This window comes from Ursus americanus, chromosome 18, assembly GCF_024610735.1.
Source record: "Ursus americanus isolate L20-20 chromosome 18, mUrsAme1.1.p, whole genome shotgun sequence".
Classification (NCBI taxonomy): Eukaryota; Metazoa; Chordata; class Mammalia; order Carnivora; family Ursidae; genus Ursus; species Ursus americanus.
In genome coordinates this window covers 54,951,944-54,972,360 of record NC_142144.1, presented here as the reverse complement: position 1 = coordinate 54,972,360, position 20,417 = coordinate 54,951,944, and positions in this window count along the sequence as shown.

The window sequence follows — 20,417 nt, the reverse complement described above, 5'->3', positions numbered from 1 at the left end:
TAATATTCCATAAAATTCATTCATTCAGAGGAAAGCACCCAGATCTAAAACTTCCCTTGGCTTCCCCAACAGTGGCTAGATCTCATTTAAATTCCCAGTCAGCTCAAGAAAACCAAATGACTCAGGTTTATATTCAGGTTAAGTGATCTCACAGTCATACCAGGCTAGCCACCCATTGAAGGTTGACATATTAAACAAATAAATAAAAGTGTCAGAAGCTAAAGCATTCAATGGCAGACAGATTACCTTTGAGCCAAGAGATATTTATGCAGTTTACACTGACTCTTGTTTCTAGTCTCCTGACACAGACGGTTCAATGGTCTGTCACATGAAATTAAGTGCATCTTGATGAAGTGTCTTTAAAGAAGTAATATGAATTTCAAAGGGCCCCAAATGAAGTACAGGAGAATTTAATTATAGGTATTGTGGAGAAGTACCAGAGGCATAATTATTAAATAGTCATAATGTCTACTCCAAATGATTAAAAACAATAGAGTAATGACCCAGTTCAATGTTTTGGTTTTAAGAATATAGTCAAACCCTTGGGTACCCATTTTCTTTATGTTGTCTATGACTACAGCCATGTGATTACACTTAAGAATAAAATGAACCATACGGTGAAAACTCTTCATTTCACATCAAAAATAGCTCCCACAGTATTACTTTAATGATGATGATGAAGTTATTCCAGTGTAGCTGAGTAGGTATTATCTTTATGTGCTTTTAGTAATTAGCCATAGGGTAGATGTTCTCTAATAGAATATTTCACATACAAAAGTCTTTACCATCTTATTTTGGAGCCATAGTTATCTAAAATAATTTTTGACCAGAAGCAGAACTTCAGAGGAGATAATTGAAGTAAAAATTGTATTGAATCTTCCAGTGTCTTCATTATTCATTAATTTTGATTTATTTTAACCTCCAACAATATTATCAAAGACTATGAACTATTGTTTTTATTTTTTTAAATTTTTTAAAGATTTTATTTATTTATTTGAAAGAGACAGAGGGAGAGAGCATGAGCAGGGAAAGGGGCAGAGAGAGAAGCAGACTCTTTGTAGGGCAGGGAGTTGGAGGAGGGGCTCCATCTTGGGACTCCAGGATCATGACCTGAGCCAAAGGCAGATGCTTAACCTACTGAGCCATACAGGCACCCTGTTTTTCTCTTTCAAAATATCTGCTCAATAGTTTCTTTAGAAAATATAGATTTAGGAAGCTTGTATGTACATTTTCCATTGATTACATATATATAATCCACGTATCAGTTATACTGTTATCATTTAAATGGTGAACAAGAACCATGAAAAATCTTAGGGTCTTGATTCAGTCTCAAATGTTCAGATTAACTGCTTTGGAGGTAAATCAAATTTTGCTAAAATGCCTGGAAAAAAATGCAGGCCAAGTAGTGGGCATTGCTTCTGACCTCTTTCTCCTCTTCCCATGGACCAAAAAAAAAAAAAATTGGTTAGGAAAAAGGACTTTATGCCACTGCTACTTATCTTAATATTCTTCTTTGAAATTATAGTAGCTTCTTTTTAGCTTTACACAAGGACTCTTATAACTCTGAAATAAAATCTGCTAATAGACGGGAAAAAGATGTGACTGCCAGTCTTTGATCTTGTTTACAATTTTGTACAAATCTGGTCACTATAGCAATATCTTGGCAAGACCGTAGATATGGCAGAGTACCTATAACTACTGAATATAATTATCTGTCCATTGACTTTCAATTGGAAATCTGGTGATTTTAGGTCAGCTTTAAGAGAAAAAGATCCTAAATGGAAATTTATACTACCCATTTTGACTAAGAAAAAGGACAATCACCACCATGAGCATATCTATTATCACCAATTTGATTATTTACAATTATAAATACATAATAGTTAATGGTGAAATATCAAGTGTTACATAGGATACATATTTAGGCATATGTGTTTTTTTAATGTACAGCCAGGAAAGAAAATGGATAAGTATATTCCCACAAATATATGCCACACATTATTTTTATGTAAATCCAAGCATTCACGCCTAAGATCATTCAGATTTTGCAATTTTTAGGAGAAAAAAAAAAATACCTCGAGCAAATTATAGACTTCTCAATTTGCTACAATGTAAGCAGTTTTTCAAAGAATATGTCCTAAAGGCAATAAGGATTTCACATATAAATTTGAGAGAACTGATATGTTCTTATCAGCCCTGGACAGTATGACAAACACAAATCTCATCTTTCTCTAATAAAACATTTTGTTGATTTGCTGTAGTTGGCGACACTATTCACGAACCAATGACAGTAGTAATGAACACAAATTTGGTTGACTGAATTAGGCTCACTAAAGATAAAGACTATTTTAAAAGATAATTGCTTAGATTAAATGCATATGTAATTGAAAAAGATGCTGCTGCTATATTTTAGAAGAAAATGATCATTTGAAATAATCCCTTTCACCCATTTCACGTTGATTTACCAAGAATATAGTACAACTCACTACAAAAAACTAATAAAGCTCACTTGTTACTTTTTTGTGTCCCTCTATAAATTAAGTTGCTTTTTCCGAGACATTCTAATTATAAAATCCAAGTTTCAGTTATTCAACTCAACTGTGAATAAATGGACCCACTTTAAGTCTGATTTCACCAACTGTATTAATTTCAGACCGTGTGTCTCCTTTCTTTGGTTTCCTCTATTGATTCTGGAAAAAGAGAATGGTATTTGATTAGAATGAAAGTGTATACTCTGGCCAATTTTGATATTTCATTTGCAAGTGACTTCATGTAATGTCCTTCTCCTTTGATCTAATAATGAAAATGTGTCAGTATATTCTCATTACAGCAGCAAGGTAAAGCAGCCCAAGCCTCCTGGGGCCAAAAGGACTACACTTTGTGAATTTAATGGGAAAGTTATACTCTCAGTGCTTGGCAAAGAGTGTGCTGGCAGACCTATTTTCTCCCTTCAGCAACTGAATCAATGGAGAATTTTTAAAAAGTTGCCATACATGTGTTCTAACACTGAGGGGAGAGGGAAGAATGAGAATACAAGAACATATTAATGATTTCCTTGAAATTTTCTGCTCACTGTGGAATTATGTTAGCTAAAAAATGTAAAGCAAAAAACAAAATCATTGGTTGAATACACATCTCAGCTTATAGTCATTGTCATTCTTGAAATAAAAATCAGGATTGTGTTTTGGTGTTAAGGCTACTTTGAATAGCAACAATTCACATAGACTTGAAGAAATATTAGATATAATGTTCAAAACATTTTTAAGTTCACATAAAAATAAATTTGAATAATACTCATTTCTAAAAACCTGACAAGACATGAATATATCTGGATAGCACCAAATTCAGTATAGTGGGTGACTGGGTTTGATAATTAGATGCATCTAAGAAAAGATACACATGCTAAATTTATTTCAATTCCAAAGTTCCAGTTTAATTCATGCTTATAGCATATAAATGTGAAGGTAGTTAATATCTTTCAAGTTAGGGGAACATTTAAACTCTTTCAAAAAGTCTGAACATACTATTTTGTTTTAGCTTTGCCTAAAAAGATAGTCCTGAAAAAATATGTATAAGACATATAATTAACATAGTTATATGTGTATGTTTAATAATGGCTGCATGTCTTTCCTTAGGTTTAAATCTTTAGCATTCAGTGATTTTGTGGATTGAATACTGTCCCTTGAAAAGGTATGTCCAAGTCCTAAAACCAGATACCTGTGAATGTAAACTTATTTGGATGTTGGGATAAGGTCATCCCGGATTTAGGGCCCTAAGGGTGGGCCCTAAATCCAATGATGAATGTCCTTATCAGAGAAAGGAGAGAGAGATTGATGACACAGAGATATGAGAATAGCCATGTGAAGATACTGGTTGAGATTGAAGTTATACATCTTAAAGCCAGGAAATATCAAAGACTGCCAGCCCCCCATGAAGCTAGGAGTAAGGCATTGAACAGATTTTTCCTCAGATCCTCCAGAAGTAAGCAATCCTCTGACAACTTAATTTCAGATTTCTGTCCTCCAGACTATAAGAGAACAAATTTCTGTTGTTCATACCACTGAGTTGGTGGTAACTTATTACCACAGCTCTAAGAAAATAGTACAGTGATCTAGTACTAAATTAAAGACATCTGATCGTGATTTTAATTAGCCATCTCTAATGTCAAACATCAAGGATAATTATGTATAGCAATCCAAATAATCTAACAAGAACCATCTCCTAAAATTTGCATACTTTGACTGCAGAGGTGAAAACAGAGAATGTTTTCTGAGAAAATTCAAAGATAGCATTACATGTATTTCAGAAAAAGCACACATCAGGTAAGCAGGGGAAAGATAAAACAATTCTATAGGCATTTAATGTTCAGAATGTTAGCTGATAATTTAACACGTGGTGTTATAAATCTGCCTTTGATCCTTTAGGAAGAAAGAGCTCATTTCAAAGAAGAAATTCTTAGCGCTTTCCAATAGTTTGGAATCTGCCTTTTTGAACAGATTTGTGCTTGTTATTCACCCCCATTTCTGAAACTTGAGCCTAAAAACCCTTGCTTAAAACATAAATTCCTGGGTTCTTCTCTAGAGATTCTCATTCAGTAGAGCCAGGGAGATGTGGGTTTGATGCATTCTTAGCAATCACTTGGGTAATTGTAACAAAGGAAGTACTGAACAACGTTTTGAGATATCTGCTTAGAAAAATGTATTCTATCAAAATAAAACTTTTGATCAAACTTGTGAAAGGAAAAAGAAAAATGTGTTCAATCCTCACTCTGTCATAAAATATCTCACAACAAATCTTTTTAAAAATACAAGTTCTCCAAGTCCCACTGATTTAGAATCTGTTACTTATAAGACCTGATGTGATTATTATGACTAGACAATTTCACAAGACACTGGCTTAGAACCGAAAATCTGACCTTGATTGACTTTAATTCATGCATTGACATCAATATAAAAAAGTAGAGAGTTAAAAGAATGCACCTCATTAAATACCATATATCACAGGATATAAATTTTGGTAAACACAGCAACCTGACGGTCTGGTAACCTGAAAATTCAAGTTTTGTTCACAAGTATCTTTGAGGTCAATGTTCATCCTAGAGTCTTTCTCAGCATCTGCAGATTCCCTCAGCCTGCTGCTTGAACAGTTGCTAATGAACGAAGATCACCCCAGCCTGCCCCCCTGCTGCTGCTCATTTGCCCATTAGCATCTGCTTAAGCAGCAGGCTGGGGGAAGCTCTGGTGCCCAATCAATGTAGCTGATGAGGGCTAGGGTAGGGAGGCCTCTGTTGCCAACAGAGTCAGAGCATAAATCAACTCCAATCTTGGCAAAGGTTATTAATCTTAGAAAGGATGACTTATATATCACAGTGTAGGGATGGAGAAAAGCTATCCTTAACATTTATGGGAAACAGGATAAAGCTGAAGTATTATTTGTATGCTAACTTTAGCAAATCTTTTGAACATCAGTAAGTCTCAGGTTCCTTACCTAAAAAGTGATATACGGTAGGGTTCTTTCTTGTTCAAACATTATCTGATGCTAGATATATGCCCAGAGATACAAAAACACACACATAGAAAAGCATTCTTTAAGACTTTCCGGAGTTATCTTATTGTTTTTACATAAAGCACAACATCACTTTATTACCCAACTTATCAGGGAAAAACTCATTCCACTATTCAGCTATCTCAACTACTTCCTCTATTCCAACTGGTCATTTGTTATTATCATAATTTCCAACTTAGAAATTGGGTAACTGATGTTAAACATTTGTGATAAGAGAAGTTGGCTGGAAACTGAAAAGTAAAAATATATTGCACTCTGAGGACAGTCACTAGCTTTACCTTCATTCACACAGGATGATCCACTTTAAATATTCCAAACAGAGGCAGAATCCCTGTCCAAGAGAAGATTTTATGTAGCAGTGTAGTGTGAAAAGGAGGGCTGGCGTTAATTAGAGTGATGTTATGGTAGACCACTGCCAATAAAAATAAGCAGGGTATAAATTACACAGAAAAGAAGGAATATTAAATGATGATACAGTGTTTGAAAGTCTTTTGCACGTTGGAAAGTGCTAAGTACAAAAAGATAAGACAGTGAATGAGGTGTTAATACTATCTAGTGTGAGAGATTCCTAAATGGCACAAAAAGTAGCATTCAAGGATCCACTGAGGACTGAGATAAAAGGCACTTCATAGAAAAATCCCTCCACATTTTCTGCATTCATTGTAGACCAAATGCGGGGCTTGGAATTCACTCTTGGGTATATTAGAGAAATAATAAACAGATTCCTCTCTCAAGAAGTTTATAGGCTGTTAGGAAGATGGCATCTGTATAAGAAAAATAAGATAACTACATAGTGATATAGAAAAAATGTGCCAAAATTAAAGAAACAACAGAGAACACTACTGCAAATAAAATCACCTTTTAGCCCTTCAGTGTTCTCTAAGATGATGTTTGATTTACATAATTTCTCTCTATAACATTATAATTTGCTTCAAAAGTGTTGGTTCCAGAAAAAAATCCTATAATTGAAAATAAATATCTATCATATTTAATATAAAAATGCCAACTCTACTATTAATAGCAGACTAATAAAAACAATAAAATGCATATATAATAATATACAGTGGATACAATTTATTTTGTCTTCCACTTAATAAAATGTAAACATTCCCAAAGCAACCAGGACTTTGAGAATTACAGTATCTGGACATCAATGCTTATATTTATCCAACTGTTGGCAAGAAAATTAATACAAACTGCCACGAATATTTTTTAGTGACTTTGGGAATCACTCTCACATATAAAAAAATTCAATTAAAAAAACAAAAATATGTAAGTACTTTAAGCATTGTTCTTTAGAATATTGCAATTTTTTGCATTGACTGAAATATAATCAGAGACATAGAGTAAAAGTGCATCCAACAATTTCCAAAAATTAATATACTATCCATACATATGAAAAGATCCCCTTCAATACAACAAAATGATGTTTTAAACATTCATAAATATGTGAATATATTTAAAATAGTCTTAAAAAGCTACATAGCATACCAGTAACTAATTCAGGGGAAGAGTCTAAGTTTGAGCAAGGTCAAGTGAGAATTTTTACTTTCTATAGATTTAAAAAAATATATTTTCTCCATGTATTCATTATTCACTGATAACCATAATTAAGGTATGGAGTACTGAAAGATAATTAATCTAATCAGACTATCCAATAACTGAATCAGAAACTAAATCTATCATGTGTACCAAGATCAAAATAAGTGTTCCACATCTGGCTGAATCAACCAGACATTCTAAACTGAAATCTATGAAGCTGGTACTTTAACTACCTCACCAAGTGATTTTGAGATATCCTAACATTGAGAATCTAAGATCTGTCCAAGCCAGGAATAGGGCAGTTGGGTCTGGGAAGCTGAAAACCATCATTAAATCCAGGCCCATGTGAGCTACTACTTGTCCCATGAATTCCTTCATGGACACAAGCAGCTACTTCCCACTCCCCACCCCCAACCAAGTCCCAGAATCAACTCTTCCCGAGTTATGTGACTCTGTAAGAAAATCTTTACCTGGTTTTTACATTGGTAGCCAGCCAGGGTGGAAAATTTTTACCTACTACTTATAACAGGCCAAATTTGACAAAAAAAAAAAATGAGGTTCTGGTTAGGCTATATCTGAGAGTTAAATACAGGAGCTTGGATTTGGGGCACATTTGCCTGGAACTGGGAGGCCTCAGGCTTCCCCATGAAGGTGAAGGTTATGGAAATCTATTTTTGTGTATTTATTTTAGTCAGAAGTGTACTGAGTGAGGAGCTATCTACATGAGGATTAGCCAGCAAAATATATCCCTGTAAGCCAGCCCTCCTCTAATCAGTGAGTTAAAAACCTCTGGAATACTCTTGGTTTCACCAATTCACTTGATGCACTCTGGGGTCATCCCTTTTCTTGACCAGTTCTAGCATCAGTTCTCTTGCGAATTCCAAGAAACTTGTTGCAAAACTCTGCAAGTTCCTGAGACACAAATACATGCTCCTATGACCTCTGTCCATACAGGTGAAGAGTTTGTTTTCAGCTCACCCTTAATTGTCTCTGGAGTGAAATGCCTTTTCTACATTACTTCCATTTCAGGGATCATCTCCGCATACCCAGCAGGAATATCCACACTTGCCCCTGACATACCCCTGTCCAATACAAACATCTGTTCCTTGACGCCCATCCACAATTGCAATGGCTATGGAAGGATTTTCAAAAGCATTTTAACCAGCTTCTGAATACTTCGTGTTGCAGAAATTCAGAAATTCTCTCAATTATATGAGGGAGAGACTTAAATTTTTTTCTTTTATTTATTCATTAATTTATATAATGAAAGAAGGAAAATGCAGGAGCATGCCTGAAGGGCAGAGCTCACTATGGCAATTGAGAGTGTCATTCTTTCAGTCAATAATTTTAGTTGATAAAATTGTGCTTCCTTCCAGTTCATATTTTGAAGTATGTAACCCCAAGAAATGTGACCTTATTTGGAAAAAGAGTCATTGAACATGTAATTAGTTAAGATGAGGTCATACTGGAGTAGAATGAGCCCTAATTCAATATGACTGATGTCCTTATGAAGGGGAAATTTGGAAACAGATACTCAGAAAGGCTGCCATGTGAAGATAAAGGCAGAGATCAGGTGCAACAGAAGCCAAAGAACACTAAAGATTCCTATAAACCACAGAGCCAGGAGGGAGGTTTAACAGATTCTTCCTCAGAAGGAACCAATCCTGCCAACACTTTGATCTTGGACTACTAACCTCCAGAACTGTGAGACTAATGTTTCTGATGTTCAATATTCCCAGTTTGTGCTACTTTATTATGAGAGCATAAGAAACTAATACGCCTTGATTTTCAAGACTCAAGAACTTGAAATAATGACAAAACAACCTTTATTTCATGTACTAGACAGGAGAATTAGCCTATATTACAGACTGCAAACTGTTTCCATTTTATCCAAAGCCCCAAATCATAGAAGATTTTAGAAGAATGTCTGGAAAGACCACTTCCCCATTCTTTATAGACTACAAGAGAGAATGGAAAGCAGGGGGTCTTCAGCCTAAATTTTATCCCTGACACGATGTGTTCAAACACTTAACATATCCAAAATGCCTTAGGTGGGAAATATATATTTATATATAGATGCCACATCATTCTATGCCTTATGCTCTGCAATTTTACAAATTTATATAGTGTTCTTGGTATTTGAATTAATTGTCTTGGCTCTGGATGACTTAATTCAAGGATATTTCATATGAAATATCAATTAATAACTTTCACTAAATCGTGCATTCATCTATGTCACAAAATTACACTGAGGGACGTCACTTAATCATCAGGCTATTGCTAAGGACACTGCCCACTTTGTAATTCAGTGACAATGGTTCAAAAGCATTATTTCTTTATACAATTGGCCCTTGAAAAACATGGGGTTTAGAAGCACTGACACTCCACACATTCAAAAAACCTTGTATAACATTCACTCTATTGAGGCCCCTAATCCAAATAGGACTTGTGACCTCATAAGAAGGGACACTAAGAGTGCTCCTGTACAGAGCAAAGGCCATGTGAGGATCCAGTGAGAAGATGGCTATCTGCAAGCCAAAGAGATCTCACCAGAAACCAACTCTGCCAACATAGTGATCTTAGATTTACAGCCTCCAGAACTGTAAGAAAATAAATTTGTTGTTTAAGCCACACAGTAGAGTGTTTTGTTATAGCAGCCTTAGGTGACTAATACAAACACTAAGTATAATTAGACTTTCAGTGATGATGTATAAGATAAATTAAATATAATCATGTAAAAGCAATGTTGTTATATATAAAACAATTAACCATGCATTGATTAAATATGTAGATTTTTTTTTTAAGATTTTATTTATTTATGTGACAGAGACAGCCAGCGAGAGAGGGAACACAGCAGGGGAGTGGGAGAGGAAGAAGCAGGCTCCCAGCGGAGGAGCCCGATGTGGGACTCGATCCCAGAACACTGGGATCACGCCCTGAGCCAGAGGCAGACGCTCAACGACTGCGCTACCCAGGCGCCCCTAAATATGTAGATCTTATAATCACACAAAAAATTAAAATTTTAATGTTACCTGAATTTTAAATTGGGAAGAAATTTTGATGATGACAAAAGGACAAAAGATACAGAAAAAAAGGTGAAAGAATGTAACTTGAATATATTGCTAGACACATTTTTCATTTTCTTACTACTCTCTCCTACACTCACCCTTCCTACTGTTATCTTTCCCTGCCCCCTAGAATAGAAAATGCATCATGAGCTTATTTTCTTTTTTAAAAGATTTTATTTATTTATCTGAGAGAGAGAGAAAGAGAGAGAGCACAAGTAGTGGGGAGGAGCAAAGAGAGCGGGAGAAGCAGACTCCCCACTGAGCAGGGAGCCCAATGCAGGGCAGGATCCCAGGACCTGAGCTGAAGTAAGAAGCTTAACTGACTGAGCCACCCAGGTGCCCCTGAATTCATTTTTTATTACAAATTTTATTTTATTTTCACATAAAATGCAACGAAGAGAACAAAGGACTCAATGAGAAGTATCTGAAATAGGTGTTTTAAGCAAGTATAATAATAGTACACAGAAAAGCAAAAGCAAATCTTCTACACAAAGATTTTAGTTAATAATTTTATGGAACTCACAGCAATATACTTAACATAATATTAAAGTGTTATAATTAATATTTTCAGTAAGCAGCCAAAGTTGAGTTCATAGAAACAGATAAACCAAAGATCAAAGTAGGCAGTAGTATATTTTCTAGTTCAAATCTGCTGATAGATGGCTCTTTCATAAATCATAATTACTTGTCTAAAGCTACCTACAACACACTGCTAAAAATATATTAGAACAATTTTAGAAATAATTTAAATAATATTCAGAAAATCACATCTAGAAGGTACAGAAATATATTTATATGAACTAGAAAACTTCATTTGACCATTAATAAGGACCAATGTTTTTGTAATATGGACTTTAGTAAAAAATAAAGCAATAAACTTATATGTCTATAGACCTACTTCTTGCACAATACACAAATGACTCATGAGTATCTATCTAAATTTAAAAACTAATAATTTCTAGCACAGACATTCTCAGCTACTCATAGACACTTTTTCTGCTTAAAAGAAAGTCAAGAATTACTCTCAAAACCTTATCAGGGAAAAAATAAACAAACAAACAACAACAACAACAAAAAGCATCTCATGAGAGGTAGGTTTTCCTTGGGAAATGATACAGTTGATCGGTGGTATTGAGCTGTCTTTATTACTCTTAGCAAACCCCTGGTGCTCACTGTTTTTAGAACTAAGATCATACAAGGCATGAACATGGAGACCAGAAAGTGACTAGTGGTTGAGAGACAGCTGGTGATGTCAAAGGCTAACAGTGTGAAACAGGATCCTTTTGAGGAATAAGAGTCAAAAGCCCTGTAATTTGTGAGGTAGTAGAGAATTAGACTGGAGCTCCTGTTTGGATGGTCCTTCTTGAATAACATAGCACCATGTGACTAAATTTTATGAGCCATTTATTATTAAGATTTTTCCTGGATTAAAAAAAAAAGATTATCTGTACTGTAAAACTTACTTCAATAGATCTGACTTTTACTAAAGCAATTGAAGGCTGTGGATAATGCTAAAAGAAAGCAGAATGGTGGATCAACAAGCTGGAAGACAGAGTAATGGAGAGCAACCAAGCTGAACGAGGGGAAAAAAAAGAATGATAAAAACTGAGAATAGGTTAAAGGAACTCAGAGACATCATCAATGTTAATAAGAAAATAAGAAAAGGGAGCAGAATTTTTTTTTTGAAGAAGTAATAGCTGAAAAATTCCTTAGTCTGGAGAAGGAAACCAATTTCCATTCCAGGAGGCACAGTGTACCCAACAAAATTGAGCCAAAAAGGTCTACAACAGGACACATAATAATTAAAGTGACAAAAAGTTAAATAAATTAATTAATTCATTCATTAATAAAGCTAAAAATAAAAATAAAATGGCAAAAAGTAGAAAAAAGAATATTAAAAGAAGCAAAAGAAAATATTTATATACAAAAGAAACCCTGTTAGGCTACCACCTGATTTTTCAGCAGAAACTTTTCAGGCTAGAAGAAAGTGGCATGATATATTCAAAGTACTAAAAGGAAAAAAAAAAAAACTTAGAACTAAGAATGCTCTATCCAGCAAGGCTATCATTCATAATAGAATGAGAGATAGAGTTTCCCAGACAGACAAATGTTAAAGAAATTCACTGTCACTAAACCAGGCTTATGAGAAATGTTAAAGATAGTTCTTTAAGTGGAAAGGAAAAGCCACAATCAGGAGTAAGAAAACTAGGAAAGGAAAAAGTTTCACAGGTACATATAAACATAATAAAAGTACTAGATTAATCACTTATAAAACCACTACAGAGGTTAAAGCACAAAAGCAGTAAAATCAATTATATCTATAAAAATCAGTCATGGGATTCACAAAATAAAAGGATATAAATATAACATCATATAAAACAATATGTGGGGGGACATAAAAATTTAGTGCTTTTAGAATGGGTTCAAACTTAAGTGACCATCAACCTAACATAAACTGCTATATGCACAAGATATTATATATAAACCTAATGGTAACCACAAATCAAAAACTGTATAATAGATAAGCAAAAATACAGAGAAAAGAATCCAAGCATATCACTAAAGAAAGTTATGAAACCACAAGAAGAGAACAAGAGAAGAAACAGAGAAGAACTACAAACACAGCCATAAAACAAACAACAAAATGGCAATAACTACATAGCTATCAATAATCTACTTTGAATGTAAATGAACTAAATGCTCCAATCAAAAGACATAGGGTAACTGAAGGGATAAAAAGCAAGGCCTAGGTATATGCTGCCTACAAGAGATTCATTTTAGATCTAAAAATACATGCAGATTGAAAATGAAGTGATGGAAAAAAACATTTATCATACAAATGGAAGCCTAAAGGAAGCTAGGGTAGCAATACTTAGACAAAATAGACTTAAAACAAAGATAGTAACAATAGACAAAGAAGAGTACTACATATTCATAAAGGGAAGAATTCAACAAGATATAATAATTGCACATATTTATGAACCCAAACGGGAGTACCCAAAAACATAAAGCAACTACTAATAGACATAAAGGAAGGAGTGGATAGTAATGCAATAACAGTAGGAGACATGAACATTCTACTTACATCAATGGATAATAGATTATTCAGGAAAAAAAAAAAAGAAGCAGTGGTTTTGAATGACACATTGGACCAGATGGATTTAAGAAATATATTCAGTTCAGATCATTCCATCCCAAACCAGCAGAATACACATTCTTTTCACGTGTGCATTGAGTCTCCAGAATAGATCACATACTAGTCATCCCAAAAAAAGACTCAAGAAATTTAAAAAGATTGACATCATACCATGCATCTTTTCTGATCACAACACTGTGAAACAGAAATGAACCACACACAAAAGAAATTCCAAAAATATAAATACGTGGAGGTTAAATAACAAGCTACCGAACAATGAATAGCACAACCAAGAAATCAAAGAGAAAATTAAAAAAAAAATACATAGAGAAAAATAAAAATGAAAACCTGATGTTCCAAAACCTTTGGAATGCAGGAAAATCTCTTCTAAGATGGAAGGTTATGATAATACAGGCCTACTTCAAGAAGCAAGAAAAGTCTCAAATAAACAACCTAACCTTACACTTAAAGGGGCTAAAAAAAGAACAAACAAAACCCAAAGCCAGGAGAGGAAAGGAAACAATAAACATCAGAGCAGAAATAAAAGGCACAGAGACTAAAAAACAAAACAAAACAATAAAACCTGTATCTGGTTCCTAGAAAAGACCAACAAATTGATAAAATTTTGCTAGATAAAAACAAAACAAAACAAAGCAAACAAAACAGAGACAAGAATCAAATAAGAAAATCAGAAATGAAAGACGAGAAATAACAACTGACACCCCAGAAATACAAAGGATTATAAGAGAATATTATGAAAAATTGTATGGCAATGAATTTATAATGTAGAAGAAATGGATAAATTCCTAGAAACATATAAACTCCCAAAAATGAATCAGGAAGAAATAGAAAATTTGAAAAGATTTATTACCAGCAAGGGAACTGAATCAGTAAAAACTCCCAACAAACAAAAGTCTAGGACCAGAGAGTTTCGCAGGCAAGTTCTACCAAACATTTAAAGAAGAATTAATAATTATTCTTCTTATGCTATTTAAAAAAAGTAGGGAAAATAGAGCTTCCAAATCCATTCTATTAGGGCGGCATAACCCTGATACCAAAACCAGATAAAGACACTACCAAAAACAAACAAAAGAAGAGTTAGAGAGAGAGAATTACAGGCCAATATCTCTGATTAACATAGATGTAAAATCCTCAACAAAATATTAACAAGCTAAATCCAACAACACATTAAAAAAATTTTCACCACGATCAAGTAGGATTTATCCCTGGGATGCAAAGATAGATCAAGATTCACAAATCAATCGATGTAACGCATCAATAAAATCAGGGATAAAAGCCATATAATCATTTCAATAGATGCAAAAAAAACACTTGACAAAGTACAAAATTCATTCATAATAAAAACCCTCAATGAAGTAGAATTAGATGGAAGACATAATAAAGGTCATATATGAAAAACACACAGCTAACATCATACTCAATGGAGAAAAGCAGACTATTTCCCCCTAAGGTCAGAAACAAGATAGGGATGTCCACTCTCACCACTATTATTAAACACAGTACTGAAAGTCCTAGCCAAAGCAATTAGACACGAAGAAGAAATAAAAGGCTTCCAAATTGGTAAGGAAGAAGTAAAACTTTCACTCTTTACAGATGATATGATAACTATATACAGAAAAACCCTAGACTCTCCAAAAAAATTACTAGAACTGATAAATGAGTTCTGTAAAGTTGCAGGATCCAAAATCAACGTACAGAAATCTGTGACATTTTTATATACACCATAATGAAGCAACATAAAGAGAAATTTTAAAAAGTAATCCGATTTACAGTTGCACCAGAGATAATAAAATACCTAGGCATTAACTTAACCAAGAAGGTGAAAGGCCTGTACTCTGAAAAATATAAAACACTGATGAAAGATATTGAAGGTGGTACAAACAAGTGGAAAAATATTCCAAGCTCATGGATTGGAAGAAAAAATACTCTTAAAATGTCAATATTATCTAAAGTAATGTACTGATTTAATGTAATCCCTATCAAAATACCAACAATGTTGTTCAAAGAACCAGAATGATCAATCCTAAAATTTACGTTGAACCACAGAAGACCTCAAACAGCCAAAACAATCTTGAAAAAGGAAAACAAAGCTGGAGGTATCAAATATTCCAGATTTCAAGTTATGCTACAAAGCTGTAGTAGTTAAACCATATGGTACTGCACAAAAATAGGCATACAGATCAATGGAGTAGAACAGAAAGCCGAGACATGAGCCCATGTTTATATGGTCAATTAACCATTGACAAAGGAGGAAACAATATATAATGGGAAGAAGACACCCTCTTTAATGGGATGGCTTTATGGAAAAGAATGAAAGTGGACCACTAGCTTACACCATAAACAAAGATGAATTCAAAATGGATTAAAGACCCAAATGTGAGACCTGAAACATTAAAAAATCCTATAAGAGAGCACAGGTAATAATTTCTCTGGCACCAAATGTAGCAAGGGAAACAAAAACAAAAATAAACTATTGGGACTATATCAGAATGAAAACTTCAGCACAGCAGAGAAAATGATCAACAAAAATAAAAGATTACCTACTGAACCGCAGAAGATATTTGCAAATGACATCTCTGGTAAAATGTTAGTATCCAAAATACACAAAAAATTTATGTAACTTAGCACCTAAAAAACCCCAAATAATCCAATTAAAAATAGGCAGAAATCATGAACAGACATTTCTCCAAAGAAGACATTCAGATGGTGAGCAGACACATGAAAGATGCTCAGCATCACTCTGGGACGCCTGGGTGGCTCAGTCGTTAAGCGGCTGCTTTCAGCTCAGGGCGTGACCCCAGAGTCCTGGGATCTAGCCCCAGAGCAAGCTTCTCCGCTGGGAGCCTGCTTCTTCCTCTCCCACTCCCCCTGCTTGTGTTCCCTTCTCACTGGCTGTCTCTCTCTGTCAAATAAATGAATAAAATCTTTAAAAAAAAAAGATGCTCAACATCACTCATCATCAGCAAAATGCAAATCAAAATCACAATGAGATATTACCTCACACCTGTCAGAATGACTAAAGTCAGAAACATGAGAAGCAACAAGAATTGGGGAGGATGTGGAGTAAGGGGAACCCTCTCTCACTGCTTGTTGGTGGGAGTGCAAATAGGCACACTGTGGAAAATAGTATGGAGTTTCCTCAAAAAGTTAAAAATGATCCTTACAATCCAGTAATTGCACTACCAGGTATTTACCCCAAAAATATAAAAACACTAATTCAAAGGAATACATGCACCTTTATGTTTATTGAAGCTTTATTTACAATAGCCAATTATGGAAGCAGCACAAGTATCCTTCATCAACACATGAATGGATCAAGAAGATTTTGTATATATACACAATGGAATATTATGCAGCCATAAAAAAAACTTGCCATTTGCAATAATATCAATGGAGCTAGAAAATATAATGCTAATTGAAATAAGCCAGTCAGAGAAAGACAAATACCATATGATTTCACTCATATGTGGAATTTAAGAAACCAAAAAAAAAAAAAATGAACTAAGGGAAGAAAAAGGAGAGACAAACCAAGAAATGACTCTTAACTGTGGAGAACAAACTGATGGTTAATGAATAGGAGGTGGGTGGTCGGATGCATGAAAGAGGCAGCGGGAATTAAAGAATACATTTATGATAAGTACTGAGTAATGTATAGAATTGTTGAATCACCATATTGTACACCTGAAACTAATGTAACACTGTATGTTAACTATACCAGAATTAAAATTAAAAAATAATTAAAAATCTTTCACCACAATCAAGTAAGATTTATTCTAGGGATGCAAGGATGGTTCAATACTTGCAAATCAATCAATGTGACACATTACATTAACAAAAGAAATGATAAAACCATATGATCATTTCAATAGATGCAGAAAAGCACTTGACGAAGTACAACATACTTTCATGGGAAAAACTCTTAACATAGTAGATTTAGAGGGAACATACCTCAATACAATAAAGGCCACACACCTAACATACTCAATAGGGGAAAATATAGCTTTTCTTCTAAGATCAGCATCAAGACAGGAATGTCCACCCTCACCAATTTTATTCAACATAGTACTGCAATTCCTAGCCTCAGAAGCTACACAAGGAAAAAAAAAGGCATAAATTGGTAAGAAAGAAGTAAAATTCACTATTTGCAGATGACATGATCCTATATACAGAAAATCCTAAAGACTCCACCCAAAAACTGCTAGAACTAGTAAATGAATTTGGTAAAGTTGCAGGATGCAATATTAACATACATAAATCTGTTGCATTTCTATATACAAATAATGAAGTAACAAAAAGGGAAATTAAGAAAAGAATCCCACTTACAACACAGCCAAAATAATAAAATACCTAAAAATAAACTTAAGGAGATGAAAGACATGTACAACAAAAACTATAAAATATTGACAAAAGAAATCAAAGATGACAGAAAAGGAAAGATATTCCATGCTCATGGATTGAGAGACTCGATATTGTTAAAATTCCATACTAACCAAAGCAATCCACAGATTTATTGTAACCCTGACAAAATACAAACAGCATTTTTCACAGAACTAGAACAAATAATCCCAAACTTTGTTTGGAACCGCAGAGCAACCTGAATAGCCATCACAATCTTGAAAAAGAATAACAAAATTGGAGGTATCACAGTCCTAAATTTCAAGATATACTCAAAGCCGTAGTAATCAAAACACAATATAGTACTAGCACAAAAATAGATGCATAGATCAATAGAAAAGTATAGAGAGTCCAGAAATAAACTCATGCTTTTATGGTTAATTGATCTACAACAAAGTAGGTAAGAATATGCTATGGGAAAAAGGCCTTCTCTTCAACCCATAATTTTGGGGAAAGAATGAAACAGGACCACTTCCTTAACACCATACCCAAAAATAAACTCAAAGTGGATTAAAGACCTCAATGTGAGACCTGAAACAATAATTCCTAGAAGAAAACGAAGATAGTAATCTCTTTGACATTGACCGTATAAACATTTTTCTAGATAGGTGTCCTTTGGCAAGAGAACCAAAAGCAACATTAAACTACTGGGACTACACGAACATAAAGACCTCCTGCAGAGTAAAGGAAACCATCAACAAAACTAAAAGACAACCCACAAAATGGTAGGAGATATTTGCATATGATATATCCCATGAGGGGTGAATATCCAAAATATATAAAGAATTAATACAACTCAATACAATAAAATCAAATAATCCAGTTAAAACTAGCCAGAAGTCATGAATAGCCCTTTCTCCAAAGGAAACATAAAGATGGCCAACAGACACATGAAAAGATGCTCAACGTCACTCATCAGAAGCAAAATGTAAATCAAAACCACAATGAGATATCTCCTCACATCTATCAGAATAGCAATAATAATAATAATAATAATAATAATAATAATAATAATAATAATAAAAAACCGAGAAACTACAAGTGTTGTTGGAAAGGATGTGTAGGAAAAGAAACACTTGTCAGCCCTCTTGATGGGAATGCAAACTGGTGCAGCCACTATGGAAAACAATATGGAGGTTTCTCAAAATATTAAAATAAAATTACCATATGATCTGGAAATTCCACTACTTCATATGAAATATGAAAACATTAATTCAAAAAAATATATGTACCCTTATGTTTATTGCAACATGATTTACAATAGCCAAACTAAAGAAGTAGACCAAGTATCCATCAATACATGAATAGATAAAGAAGATGTGATATACATATATCACATCTGCATGTATATGTATATATACACACACACATACACCCCCCACCCCCCTCACACACAGAGTGGAATAATATTCAGCCATAAAATAGAATGACATCATGCCATTTGCAACAACATGGTTGGATCCAGACATATAGTGCTAAGTGATATAAGTCAGACGGAGAAAGACAAATGCCATATAATTTCACTCACACGTAGAATTTAAGAAACAAAACAAACAAACAAAAAAAACCGCTTTCTTAAAACCAGAGAATATACTGCTAGTTGCCAGAGGAGAGAAGGGTGGTGGAGGGGGAATTAGGTGAAGGGGATTAAGAGTATTGTCAGAGAAAGATAAACACCATATGATTTCACTCATATGTGGAATCTAAGAAACAAAACAAACAAGTAAAGGGAAAAAGAGAGAGAGAGAAACCAAGAAACAGACTCTTAACTGTAGAGAACAAACTGATGGTTACCAGACGGGAGGTGGGTTCAGTGATGGGTTAAACAGGTGATGGGTATTAAGGAATGCATTTATGGTGAGCACTGGTGATGTATGGAAGTGGGGTGTGTGTGTATGTGTGTGTATGTGTGTGATGTATGGAATTGTTGAATCACTATACTGTACACCCAAAACTAATATAATACTTTATGTCAACTGGAATTAAAATGAAAACTTAAAATTAAAAAAATATATATACTCATTGTGATGAACACTGAGTAATGTATAATCATTATAATGTTGAATCATTACAGTGTACACCTGATACTATTATAACACCATATGTTAATTAAACTGGAATAAAAAAATAAAAATAAAGGAAAATGATGCCAGACTTAGAGAACTATATTTGGAATTAAATGAGATACACATACTAATTATATATAATACTAATATATACACATAATCTATTTTGGCACATGGCAGGTACTCAATGTACCTTAGCTTCCTGTATCCTGTTAAATCATAGGAAGTATAGTATTATATTGTACTAGGGGCGCTATTAGGGGTCAGTCCACCAGGAAGATGAGATTAGATGGATGGCTATAACAACCACTAACCAACAGTAGTAAGATCTTCAAATAAATAAGAAAGGAATAATAATAAATAACTAATTTAAAGTACAGGAATATAGTAAGTGATAAAAACCAATGTGTTGAACAGAACAGAACCTCAGCAAAGGAAAGGTGATGTAGACATCTCAAGTCACTAAACATAAAATGTCTCATTAAAATAAGAGTATTCTTCCTTGATGGCCAAGTTGCTCAATAGATTTTATATACGTGAAATTAGGATCCCTATCACTGTACTTTAACTACATTGAATGGTTCAAAATTAAACATCGTATAAGTCCACCCCGTTCTCATAGCC